Source organism: Bos mutus, chromosome 25 (genome assembly GCF_027580195.1).
Source record: "Bos mutus isolate GX-2022 chromosome 25, NWIPB_WYAK_1.1, whole genome shotgun sequence".
NCBI classification, from domain to species: domain Eukaryota; kingdom Metazoa; phylum Chordata; class Mammalia; order Artiodactyla; family Bovidae; genus Bos; species Bos mutus.
In genome coordinates, this window is record NC_091641.1 from 14,188,212 (window position 1) to 14,200,854 (window position 12,643).

The following is a 12,643-nucleotide window of genomic DNA, read 5'->3' on the forward strand; positions in this document are numbered from 1 at the left end:
TTTTTATTTTAGTTTAACTGAAAATTTTGCATTTGACTTTCCATTTTCAGAATTTTATTTTCTTATTAAAAATGTATTAAATTCTGATTTAATAAAATTTGATACAAATAGTAGACTAACACTTACTTTGGATAAAAACCTTTAACGACAACTTTAACCCTTGTCAACTCCAAATGGGCACTTGCCATCTACCTCTACAAGGATTAAATCATGTGCTGCTGCAGCTGTTGATTTTCAGTACCCCACAGGACAGGTTTTCAGATAGTCAGATATGTTCAGGAGCTGATTTCATGAGCCCAATTTTTCTACCTCCTCATATCTAGAAGAGCACTAAAATCTTTCGTAGTGACAACTGCTGCTCCTGACTAGAAGATACCTGCAAGAAAATACGTGCTTGACTGCATGTACTGCCCCCAACCAAGGTCATGTTCCCCTGCTGATCTGAAATGCTGTCTGCCGGGCTACAGTCCTCACTTTGCCCCAAGTAAAACTTAACTTGCAACTCTCACGTTGTGCATTTTTTAAAGTCAGCACTCTGAATGGAAGTGCTTTATAAAATACCAAAAAGAAAGTGTTTTCAGTCTGTAGCAAAGTGCTCAATAAAACCTAAACTTCAGTTCTGAAGACAAACTACCTGAAGATAAGGATAAATGAATGATTCTTTATTAGTTGCATGACTTCAGTAGTCCAAGAAATAGTGAATCTCTTCATAATGACGAGGGTGGGAGATAGTATGACCCCAATTTTACAAATAAGTGAACACCATGAAGATTGTTGTTGTACAGTTATTTCATTTAGGGAGAAGTAATGGACAGGTAAATGACCAGGTTATCTTCAGAAATGAGCTATTAACAGGAAAACTGAGAAGGGGGGTTATTTTAGATCAGAACTTTGGAAAAATTTACACTGCATACCAGAGGATTTTGTTAAAATGCAGATTTTATTTCAGCAGGTCTGTGATGCATTTCCAAACAAAACAAAGTGTTCCCACGTGATGCTCATGCTTCTGGTCTGAGGACCACTCTCAGCACCACTGCTTTACATGGAGAAGGGGTGGAAGGAGCTACTATATAACTAGATGGTCAGGGGAGGCCTTTTTCAGGAATTCCTGAATGAGGAGAAGCAGCCATTCTCAGGAGCAATGGCAAGTATGAGGGCCTGGAGGCAGGCAAGAGCTCAGAGTGTGTGAAAGGCCATCCAGCTGACTCTGAGGAGGGAGAGTGACAAGAAGATAAGGCACCACCCCATCACTTATGTAACTTACAGCCTTGTCTGTGGGCCATGATGAAGACTTTCAATTCTAGTCTAACTGCCGTGGGAAGCCACTCGGCGGCTTTTGAACAGGAGAGTAATAGAAACTTTATAATGATCACTCTTGACTATGGTGTCAAGAACAAACTGCAGGAGGGCAGGGACAAACTATGCAATCAAACTCTGGAGCCCTCTGCATCTGAAGTAGGAATTCAAATGTAAATCATCAACTTTGGCACTGGAAATAACTGCGCATACTGCCAAAATTATCATAAGTAAACAATTTTTATTCTAAGCATTGGTCTGTGCTTAGAATTAATACTAACTGTCCACATATGATCCTGTGGATATGTTCCTCGAAAACAATGCAGTAATTCACAGAATGAATATACTATTTCATCCAAGGAGTATATGCATAAGGTTTAAAAATCAAATAACACTGGAATTCTTATAAAACAAAATCAAGGTATTTCCTACTCCAGCCCTCTCTACACTCAGCTCTGATCCCCACAGGCAACCACTTTGATACCTTTTAATTATTTTCCCCTTTTATTTCCACATTTCTAAAGTATATCTTTACATTGCTATTTCTTGATTTATCAATTCTAAATGCTATCTTTTGACAGTCTAATATGGCAGAGCAGAAAGCTGCTTAAACAAAAACATTTAAACACGGAAAGCTTCAAATGTACATACACAAAGTGCACAGAGCTGGGTAGTAACCTCACGTCCCTATCGTGTAGCTTTGAAAACTGTGCCTTTCTTGTTTTATTGCCACCTTTACCCACTAACCACTTGATTATTTTTAATTTTTTAAGGTAAAATATATATAAACGCACAAATCTTAACTGTACAATTTTGACCAATACGAATACCTGAGTAACCCTGGGATAAAAATTGTAATCGTGGTATAGCAATTCTGCAGTGTGAAGTAATTCTAGTAGTGTGAAGCAAGAAAGGTTTTTTTTACCTTTCATTAAAAAAAACAAAAACCACCTCAACACTCTATAGAGTGCTTCCATCTCCCAAATTAAATTGTTAGCCCCTTTCCAGAAACCTGTTCTCCTCTCTGCCCACGAGCAAGAAAAAGTGACTGCCTAGGCTTGTAGGAATCCAGCCTCGGAACCTTAGTTAGATCTCTGGTCTCCTGGATTGCAGTGCTGTGCTCTTTCCTTTATCCTACATAACATTATAAAATGCAATTACCGGGACTTCCCTGGTGATCCAGTGACTAAGTCTCCATGCTCCCAATACAGGGGGCCCAGGTTCCATACCTGATCAGGGAACTAGATCTCACATGCTATAACTAAAGATCCCTGGAGAAAGAAATGACAACTCACTCCAGATTCTTTCCTGGAGAATCCCTCGGGCAGAGGAGCCTGGTGGGCTACAGTCCACAGGGTTGCAAAGAGTTGGACATGACTGAGCACACATACAAATACAATTAATAATGCTGAGTATAGCTTAATACTGGAAAAGGAAATGGCAACCCACTCCAGTGTTCTTGCCTGGAGAATCCCAGGGACGGCGGGGCCTGGTGGGCTGCCGTCTATGGGGTCGCACAGAGTCGGACACGACTGAAGTGACTTAGCATAGCTTAATACATTTTGATAAAGCTGATGTAATAACTGTTAGCAAGTCAAGTAACTAGCAAAGTAGACTGGCAATATGTGAGATTATTTTCCTTGGAAAGGTAAGAACAGATTTTTATTAAAGACACTATGCTGCACAATTGCAAAGGATGGTGTGAGTCATTAAAAACCCTTAGTGAATCTTCTTCTCAAGTTGGAACATTTGAAAACACTATAGTTTTCTCCCACTTCTAAAAGTTATACAAAAGTGTATGTGCTACTTTACACTTGGCTTTGTCTTAGTTTCTAACCATCTTCTTCTTGTTCCATCTGTATTCAAAATTCTATTATACCACTTATCTGCAGAGTTGCCCCAAGTACCTTACGGAACAAGGTGGGATGCGATATTAACCGACTGAGCAAAAAAAAAATGTTTTCTGAAAGTACTAGTTATACAGCTGTTCATTTTGCTTCAGTATGATAACATAAAAGAAGAGATTATGCAATTGATAACTCCTCTTTAATCTTTGATTCTAAAAAAAAGGTTCATCTTTGACCCAAATAGTAAGTTCCTTGAACATTTTGTATTTGGGTTCAAAACAACCAATACCATTCCCTAAGCTATGATAAGAAATTGCTGAAAGGTTTTTAAACACTCCTAGTTTTGCCAGAAACAACAACTCTTAAAACCAATTGCTCTCCAACCTGGGTATCCTCAGTCACTGAGGAGAAATCTAAGACATTATTTGCCTCCTTCATTATCATTCTCTCACAAGTGTATAGGGGAGTTTTCCAAAGGCTACATGCAGATCTCAGGACCTTATGTGAGAATCAACAGTCTTACCTTACAGCAGACATTAAAGAGACTTGCGATAAGAGAAACTATGCAAGTCTTTCCACTATCGTGTGTGTGCATGTGTGGGGTAGGGGGGAGTTATTATTCATAATATTTTGTTAACATATAATGGGTTTATTATATTTCAATGAATGGATGCATATTTAAATAATTTCTCAGTTTGTAATTTCTAATACAGTAAATACCAAAATACCAAATACAGATATAACCCACATAAGGCCTTTTAGGGGTATTCAATAATTATTAAAAGTATAAAGGGGTTCTCCTATCAAAAAGTTTGAAAATCACTGCTTTTGACCAGTTCACCCCCCAAAAAAACCCCAAATCACAAGTCAGACAAAATTTTATAAACTGGGATGAGATAAAGTAGAATTAGAACAAACAATCCTAAAGTCTTTGTGGAATCAGAAAAGACTCTGAATAGCCAAAGCAATCTTTTTTTTTTTCTTTAGCCATGGACTTTATTGTTTGAATATTTGCAATTATTATTCTATACACAAATGTTAATTTCTTACAAAACTCTGTATTCCATATTGCTAGGTCACTTCACTCTTCATTTTATGTCACATTTCCATCAAGAACTATTTCCCCAAATCACATTTGCCTGATTGTGTGTTGTTGTTGTTCAGTTGCTAAGTTGTGTACGACTCTGCGATGCCAGACACTAGTCCACCAGGCTCATCTGTCCATGAGATTTTTCCAGGCAAGAATACTGGAGTGGGTTGCCATTTCCTTCTCCACAAAGCAATCTTGAGAAAGAAGAACAAAGCTGGAGGCATCACAGTCTTTGATTTTAAACTATACAAAAAGCTACAGCAATCCAATCAGTATGGCTGCTGCTGCTCCTAAGTCACTTCAGTCGTGTCCAACTCTGTGCGACCCCATAGACGGCAGCCCACCAGGTTCGCCCGTCCCTGGGATTCTCCAGGCAAGAACACTGGAGTGGGTTGCCATTTCCTTCTCCAATGCAGGAAAGTGAAAAATGAAAGTGAAGTCCAACTCGCTCAGTCATGTCCAACTCTTCACAACCCCATGGACTGCAGCCTACCAGGCTCCTCCGTCCATGGGATTTTCCAGGCAAGAGTACTGGAGTGGGGTGCCATCGCCTTCTCCAATCAGTATGGCAGTTGCATAAAAAGAGACACACAGACCAATGGAACAGAACAGAGGGCCCAGAAATAAACCCACATATGTATGGCCAATTAATTTATGATAAAAGAGCCAAGAATATACAATGGGGAAAGAATAGTCTCTTCAGTAAATGATGTTGGGAAAACTGGACAACCGCATCAAAAGAATGAAACTAGACCACTATATACACCACACATAAAAATTAACTCAAAATGCATTAAAGACTTGAATGTAAGAACTGAAGCCATAAACTCTAGAAGAAAACATATGTAGTAAGTTCCCTGACATTAGTCCTGGCAATTTTTTGGATTTAACACCAAAAGCAAAGGCAATGAAAGCAAAAATAAACAGGACTACATCAAACTAAGCAGCTGCTTCAGGGCAAAAAGAACCATCAAAAAAATAATAATAATAAAAGGCAACCTACTGAGTGGGAGAAGATATTTCCAAATTATATATCTGATGAGGACTTAATACCCAAAATACATAAAGAACTCATACAGTGCAATAGCAAAAAATCAAACAATCTGATTTTTTAAATGGGCTGAGGAAGTAAATAGACATTTTTCTAAAGAAGACACAGTTGGTCAATAGGTATTTGAAGGTGTTCAACATCACTAGTCATAGGGAAATGCAAATCAAAACCACAGTGAGATATCACTTCACACCTGTTAGAATGGCTACTATCAAAGACAAGAAATGAGTGTTGGTAAAGATGTGGAGAAGAGAACACTTGCTGGTGGGAATGCTTTTTGGTGTAGCCACTATGGAAAACAGTATGGAGCTTTCTTAAGCAACTAAAAATAGAACCACCACATGATCCGGCAGTTCTACGACTGGGTATTTATCTGAAGAAAACAAAAACACTAACTGAAAAGACAGTACCCTTATCCTCACTGTAGCGTTATTTACAACAGCCAAGACATGGAGACAAACTAAAACGTCCATCAGCGGGTGAATGGGTAAAGAAAACGTGGCATATAACAGGTTATTCAACCATAAAAAAGAAGGGAAGTTTGCTGTGTGTAACACCATGGATAGAACTTAAGGGCCTTATGCTAAATGAAACAAGTCAGAAAAAGATAGAGACTGTATGATCTCACTTACATGTGAGATCTAAAACAACAAATAACAAATGAACAAAAAAACTGAGTTCATGGATATAGAGAATAGATTGGTGGTTGCCTCAGGGAGCAAGTGAGCAAAATTGGTGAAAGGAGTCAAAAGGTACAAATTTCCAGTTATAAAATGAATAAACCCTGAGGGTGTAATGTACAGTATGCTGGCTATCGTTAAGAATACTGTATTGTATATTTGAAAGTAGCTAGGTAAGTGGCTCTTCAAAGTTCTCATCACAAGAAAAAAAATGTTGTATACCTGTGTATGGTGATGGTTGTTAACTGGACTTCTTATGGTGATTGTTTTGCAATATATGCAAATATCAAGTCAATGCATTGTACACCTAAAATGATATGTCAATTATACCTCAATAAAATAAATATTATACCTTTCAATAAATATTTTCAATTTATTTTTAAATAAATTATATTTTTAAAAGATTCTATGGCTGTAACTTTTTTTTTTAAAGAAGAAACTAACACACGTTGACGAGGATGTGGAGATTTGGGAACCCCTGTGTACTGCTGGTGGATAAAAAGGTGCAGTCACAGAGGAAAACAATTTGTTTGTTCCTCAAAAAGTGAAACATGGAATTACCATATGATTCAGCAATTCCACTCCTAGGTATATACCCCAAATATCTGAAAACAGGTATTCAAGCAAGTACAAGTACTTGTTCACAACAGCACCATTCACAATAGCCAAAAGGTAAAAACAACTCAATACTCAAAACATGGTATATCCATACAAAGGAATGAAGTGCTGATACATGCTACAACACGGAAGAACCTTGAATAATTGTGCTAAGTGAAAAATGCCAGACACAAAAGACCACATCCATATGAGAGTTTCAGGACAGACAGATCCATAGAGACAGAAAGTAGGCTAGTGGTTGCCAGAGGCTAGGGGAGGGGGGCAGTGAGGAGTGACTGCTTAATGGGTACAATACCTCCTTTGTGGTAATGAAAATATTCTGCCACTAGATGAGGTGATGGATGCGCAGCACTGCAAGTGCACTACATGTCACTGAGTGTACTCTTTAAAATGGTTACCTTTGCACCAATCTTCCCCGAGGTCTTCCAAAATATGTGACGAGGCCAGACTCATCTTATGAGGCCAGCCCTGATACCAAAGCAAAAAGAAAGACACTACCAGATGCAAAAACTGTCAATATAATACTAGCAAACCAGGACTTCCCTGTTTGGTGGTCCAGTGGGTAAGACTCTGAGCTCCTAATGCAGAGGGCCTGGGTTTGATCCCTGGTCAGGGAACTAGATCCCACATGCGGCAACTAAAAAGATCTCGCATGCTGCAACTAAGACCCAGTGCAACCAAAAAAAAACCAAAAAACTAGCAAACCAAAGTCAGCAGCATATTAAAAGGACCATTCACCATGAATCAAGTGGAATTTACATTCAGGATGCAGGGATGATTCCATTTATGCAAATCAGTCAATGTGATACATCACATTAATAGCATGAAAGAAAAAAATCACATAATCTCAATACATAAAAAGCATACGATAAATTTTACTGAAACAATCTCTTTCATCATGGAAAATCTACCAAAGCTCTAAGATCATGACTAAAACATTCAGGAATACAAAATTAGTAAAGAGAGGAAATGACTGAATACAAGAATATAAGAGCTCCCCTAGTATTTTCCTTACTCTGAGGAAGACTTTACTGAGACACTTGCTTACATACCTCACTTAAAAATACACTTTTCGCTTATAAATATATCCAAGACAACTGGACTCTTGCTTTTTTTCCCTCTTAAATTCCAGCTTGGTTAATGAAGTATATTTTGCCTACAATTTTCTAATTTTAGATCTTATAAGCATGATGTAAGCCTATTGGTATTAGTCTATTTTAGCATTTTAAACTGTATTTTTTGATGTTATACAACTCTGGGAAGTACACTTTACTGAAAAAAACCAACCAACCAATCTGTGTAAACTGCAATCCACAGAAAAATCCAAGTGACTTCCAAAGTTGGCTGGGAGCATTATGACATTATGAAGTGATATGGCAAAAAGTTGGGCATTTTCAAGAAAAATAAGATTGTCTTACAGCAGCTTTAAAATAATCCTACAAATGTAATTTACACAAAGGAAAAGTCTACCCACTGCGGACCTGCTTCCTGCCAGGCATCCAGAGACAGCAGGGCCAAGAGCGAGAGTTTCAGAATCAGACAAACTTGGTTTTACTATCAACAGGTTTGATGACTTTCGGTGAGTCATTTAACCTTGAACTCTGAATTCCCTCATTTGTAGAATGGAGATGATTATGGCAGCCAATTCACAGGACTGTTGTGAGAAATAACTGTGTTGAGAATAATTATGTAGTGGTTTACCATTTAAAACAAAATTTATTGAAGCATGGTTGATTTACAATGTTGTATTTAATTTCTGCTTACAGCAATGTGACTGAGTTATACATAAGACATTCTGCTACCTGGCATTCTCTCTTCAAGGCAGTTGTTTTGAAATAGAATTTATATAAAGCTTTTTTCCATCCATAAATATATGCTTACTTTATTGACACTTTTAAATTTTGATCCTAAATATTGTAAAATATTCTATATTTTATAGGTATATTTGTATTACAATTAACTGAACATATCCTTTTTTGGTAAAAGTTGGTGGGTTGTTTCTACCTCTCATAGTTATAAAAACCATTAAATGAACATATTGTGCAAAACATCTGTCTGCATATTGCATTATTTCTATAAGATAAACTACAAAGAAAGAAATGACTTGATCTGGTGGCAGAAGCATCCTAAAAATTATTGTGTTATTGAGCAAAAAGTTGTGCATAAAAGTTACACCAATTTATACTTCAGTCCCTGAAATTTATACATCAGTCTCTGAAATATCTTCTTTGAAACAACTAGAACTGAATTAAGGATATACCTGCCTTTACATTTAAACAGAAAAATATACTCCCAAGTTTAAACTTCTGATTACCTTTATTTACTTGCTTTACTGATATTTTGGAAATTATTTGCTTTTTTCTTAGGTATTTAAATTTCTGTTACCAATAAATGTGTGATCATCTTGCTTTTTAATAATATCAATATTCTTTAAAAACAATTTAAAAATTCTCTCTATATGCAAACACATACACAGATATTTGAATCACTCCTGTTCTTCACATTTCCACATGGAGATGCCTCCATTTGGGTAACATTTCTGCCTTTTGTCCCAGTCCTTCTCTGAATAGTCCTTCCTCTGAGTTCTTTAATGGACGTCTATGTTTGTCTGTCTCCCATACTGAAGACTTTTCTCAAATGTCTCACTTGTAGACAGGCATTAAAAATATGAATGCCAATTTCAGTGCTGGGCAAGAAATTGTGCCCACCACAGCCTGTCTCCTTCACTGATTACAAGTGAAAATTGGAAAGAATACAAAAGCCAGCTACCTGAGGACTCTAAAAAGTAAAAACCAGCAAGGGGACAGGCGGGAGAAGTTGAAACTTGAACAATCAGTACTGTGGAGTTTTCTGGGGTTTTTCTTCTCTTCTGCCATCTGCCTTTGAACCAAGAGTAGCTCAAGTTGCAGAACTGACCAGGGGTGGTAGACAGCCCCAGAGCCCCTCTTTCTGGCTAGAAGATGAAGAAAAAGGACCCATGTGAGCTGAATAGTGTGGGGGCAACCACAGTTAGCTTCCATATTTCTTTCTTTCTTTCCTGGCCTTGCTTAAAAGTGAGCAAGTGTTCTGAAACCGAATCTCAGGGATGACAGTCCACATACCTCAAACTGACAGAAAACTTGTCTCTGCTTGGAAGAAATGAGAAAAGGGGCCCCCGTGCTCTGAAGCATGGAAAGGGAATCCCTGTCATTTTTTTCCTCTTTGTTCTCATTACTTTACCCTGAGGGCGAAATCTGCCACAGGAACTCTAAGACAGCGAGGGACCTAAAATGCTCTGTGAGAAACCTGTCTTTCTAGCCAGAGGAACTAGACACGGAGTCGGGGTGGGTGGCGGGGCGGGTGGGTGTTGGACCCAGAGGTTGGGAAGAACATCCCAGCAAGGGGTGAGTCGGAGAAAGGAGCTCCTGATGAGTAAACCCTGGGAGCTGGTGATGGACAGGGAGGCCTGGCGTGCCGTGATTCATGGGGTCGCAAAGAGTCGGACACGACTGAGTGAGTGAACTGAACTGATGCTGTGTAACAGCTACAATAGTCCCAGCCTCACTCTTGAGTTGCACATGCGTGGAACAGAATCAGAGAAGCCCAGCCAAGTCTTTGAGACCAAAACTGCCTAAACCACCACTCAAGTGGCAGACTGACTACTGGGTGGGGTGTGTGAGGGCAAAGGTTTTAAAAATGGAAGTGAGATTGAAACCATCACCAACAGAGGAGACAAAATTTGTAGGTTTAATCTACAACTTGATTATCTGTTGAAACAAGACAAAAATCAGCATTCTCAGAAGATCTGAACAGAACCCAGAGTCTAAAAGCAAAATGTTCAAAATACAATGAGCTAAAGGTACCTTTCAAAATCATGTGGCGTACAATGAACAAAAAATCCAAAACAAAACAAAACCCCCCAAACCGATCAATTCTTAAGGGAAAAAAAGTGAATCCTAAAATGGCTTAGATACTGGAGTTATCAGGAAAAAAGATTTAGAACAGTTATATCTGTGTTCCACAGGTGAAGGTAATGAGAAATGACTAGAAAGATGGAAGTTCTCAGAAGAGAAAGAATAACTATAAAACAGAAGCTAAATTGAAATTATTTAACTAAACAATGCACTCAGTTCAGTCGCTCAGTCGTGTCCGACTCTTTGCGATCCCATGAATCGCAGCACGCCAGACCTCCCTGTCCATTACCAACTCCCGGAGTTCACCCAGACCCACATCCATCGAGTCAGTGATGCCATCCAGCCATCTCATCCTCTGTCGTCCCCTTCTCCTCCTGCCCCCAATCCCTCCCAGCATCAGAGTCTTTTCCAATGAGTCAACTCTTCACATGAGGTGGCCAAAGTACTGGAGTTTCAGCTTTAGCATCATTCCCTCCAAAGAAATCCCAGGGCTGATCTCCTTCAGAATGGACTGCTTGGATCTCCTTGCAGTCCAAGGGACTCTCAAGAGTCTTCTCCAACACCACAGTTCAAAAGCATCAATTTTTTGGTGCTCAGCCTTCTTCACAGTCCAACTCTCACATCCATACATGACCACTGGAAAAACCATAGCCTTGACTAGATGGACCTTTGTTGGCAAAGTGATGTCTCTGCTTTTGAATATGCTATCTAGGTTGGACATAACTTTCCTTTCAAGGAGTAAGTGTCTTTTAATTTCATGGCTGCAGTCACCATCTGCAGTGATTTTGGAGCCCCCAAAAAGTAAAAGTCTGACACTGTTTCCACTGTTTCCCCATCTATTTCCCATGAAGTGATGGGACTGGATGCCATGATCTTCATTTTCTGAATGTTGAGCTTTAAGCCAACTTTTTCACTCTCCACTTTCACTTTCATCAAGAGGCTTTTGAGTTCCTCTTCATTTTCTGCCATAAGGGTGGTGTCAACTGCATATCTGAGGTTACTGATATTTCTCCCAGCAATCTTGATTCCAGCTTGTGTTTCTTCCAGCCCAGCGTTTCTCATGACGTACTCTGCATATAAGTTAAATAAGCAGGATGACAATATACAGCCTTGACGTACTCCTTTTCCTATATGGAACCAGTCTGTTCCACTAGAGAAGGTCAAAAGCAGAATGAAGATGGCAAAGGGGAAGATTCAGTGAGCTGAAAGATTAATAGAAATTATCCAATATTGGAGGATACAGTGGATGGGAATCCACCTACCAGAGCAGCGGATATGGGTTCAATTCCTGGTCCAGGAAGATTCCACGTGCCAAGGAGCAACTTAGCCTGAGTGCACAACTACTGAGCCCGTGCTCTAAAGCCCTTGAGCTACAACTACTGAGCCTACGTGCTGCAGCCCCTGTGCCTAGACCCTGTGCTCCACAACAAAAGAGGCCATGCAATAAGAAGCCCGTGGACTGCAACAAAGAGTAGCCCCTGCTCGTCATAACTCGAGAAAGACTATGCGCAGCAATGAAGACCCAGCAAAACCAAAACAAAATTTTAATGAAAAAAAAAATGGTAAAGGGGATTTCCCGGGTGGTCCAGTGCTTAAGAATCCACCTTCCAATGCAGGGGACTCTGATTTGATCGTTGGTTCATTGGAAGGACTGATGCTAAAGCTGAAACTCCAGTACTTTGGCCACCTCATGCAAAGAGTTGACTCTTTGGAAAAGACCCTGATGCTGGGAGGGACTGGGGGCAGGAGGAGAAGGGGACGACAGAGGATGAGATGTTTGGATGGCATCACCGACTCGATGGACATGAGTTTGAGTAAACTCCGGGAGTTGGTGATGGACAGGGAGGCCTGGCGTGCTGCGATTCATGGAGTCGCAAAGAGTCGGACATGACTGAGCGACTGAACTGAACTGAACTGAACTAGGGAACTAAGATCCCACATGCTATGGGGCAACTAAACATGCCAGCTGCAACTACAGAGCATGTGTGCTCTAGAGCCTGAGAGCTGCAATTAGAGAGAAGCCCATGGTCCACAACAAACAGCCTGGGCACCACAATCAAAGATCATGCACGCTGCAATGAACAGTGCTGTAACTCAGACCCAACGGAGCCATAAGTAAACAAATAAAAACTAAAAGAGAAAGGGGAAAATGAGATTAGATCAGAAAT

At 39.5% G+C, this 12,643-nt stretch overlaps 1 protein-coding gene across 1 annotated transcript in view; it reads right to left on the minus strand.

The window, feature by feature from the left end:
* VKORC1L1 (vitamin K epoxide reductase complex subunit 1 like 1) overlaps nucleotides 1-12,643 on the minus strand; it is a 59,596-nt gene that overhangs the window by 8,345 nt on the left and 38,608 nt on the right. The window lies entirely within an intron of this gene.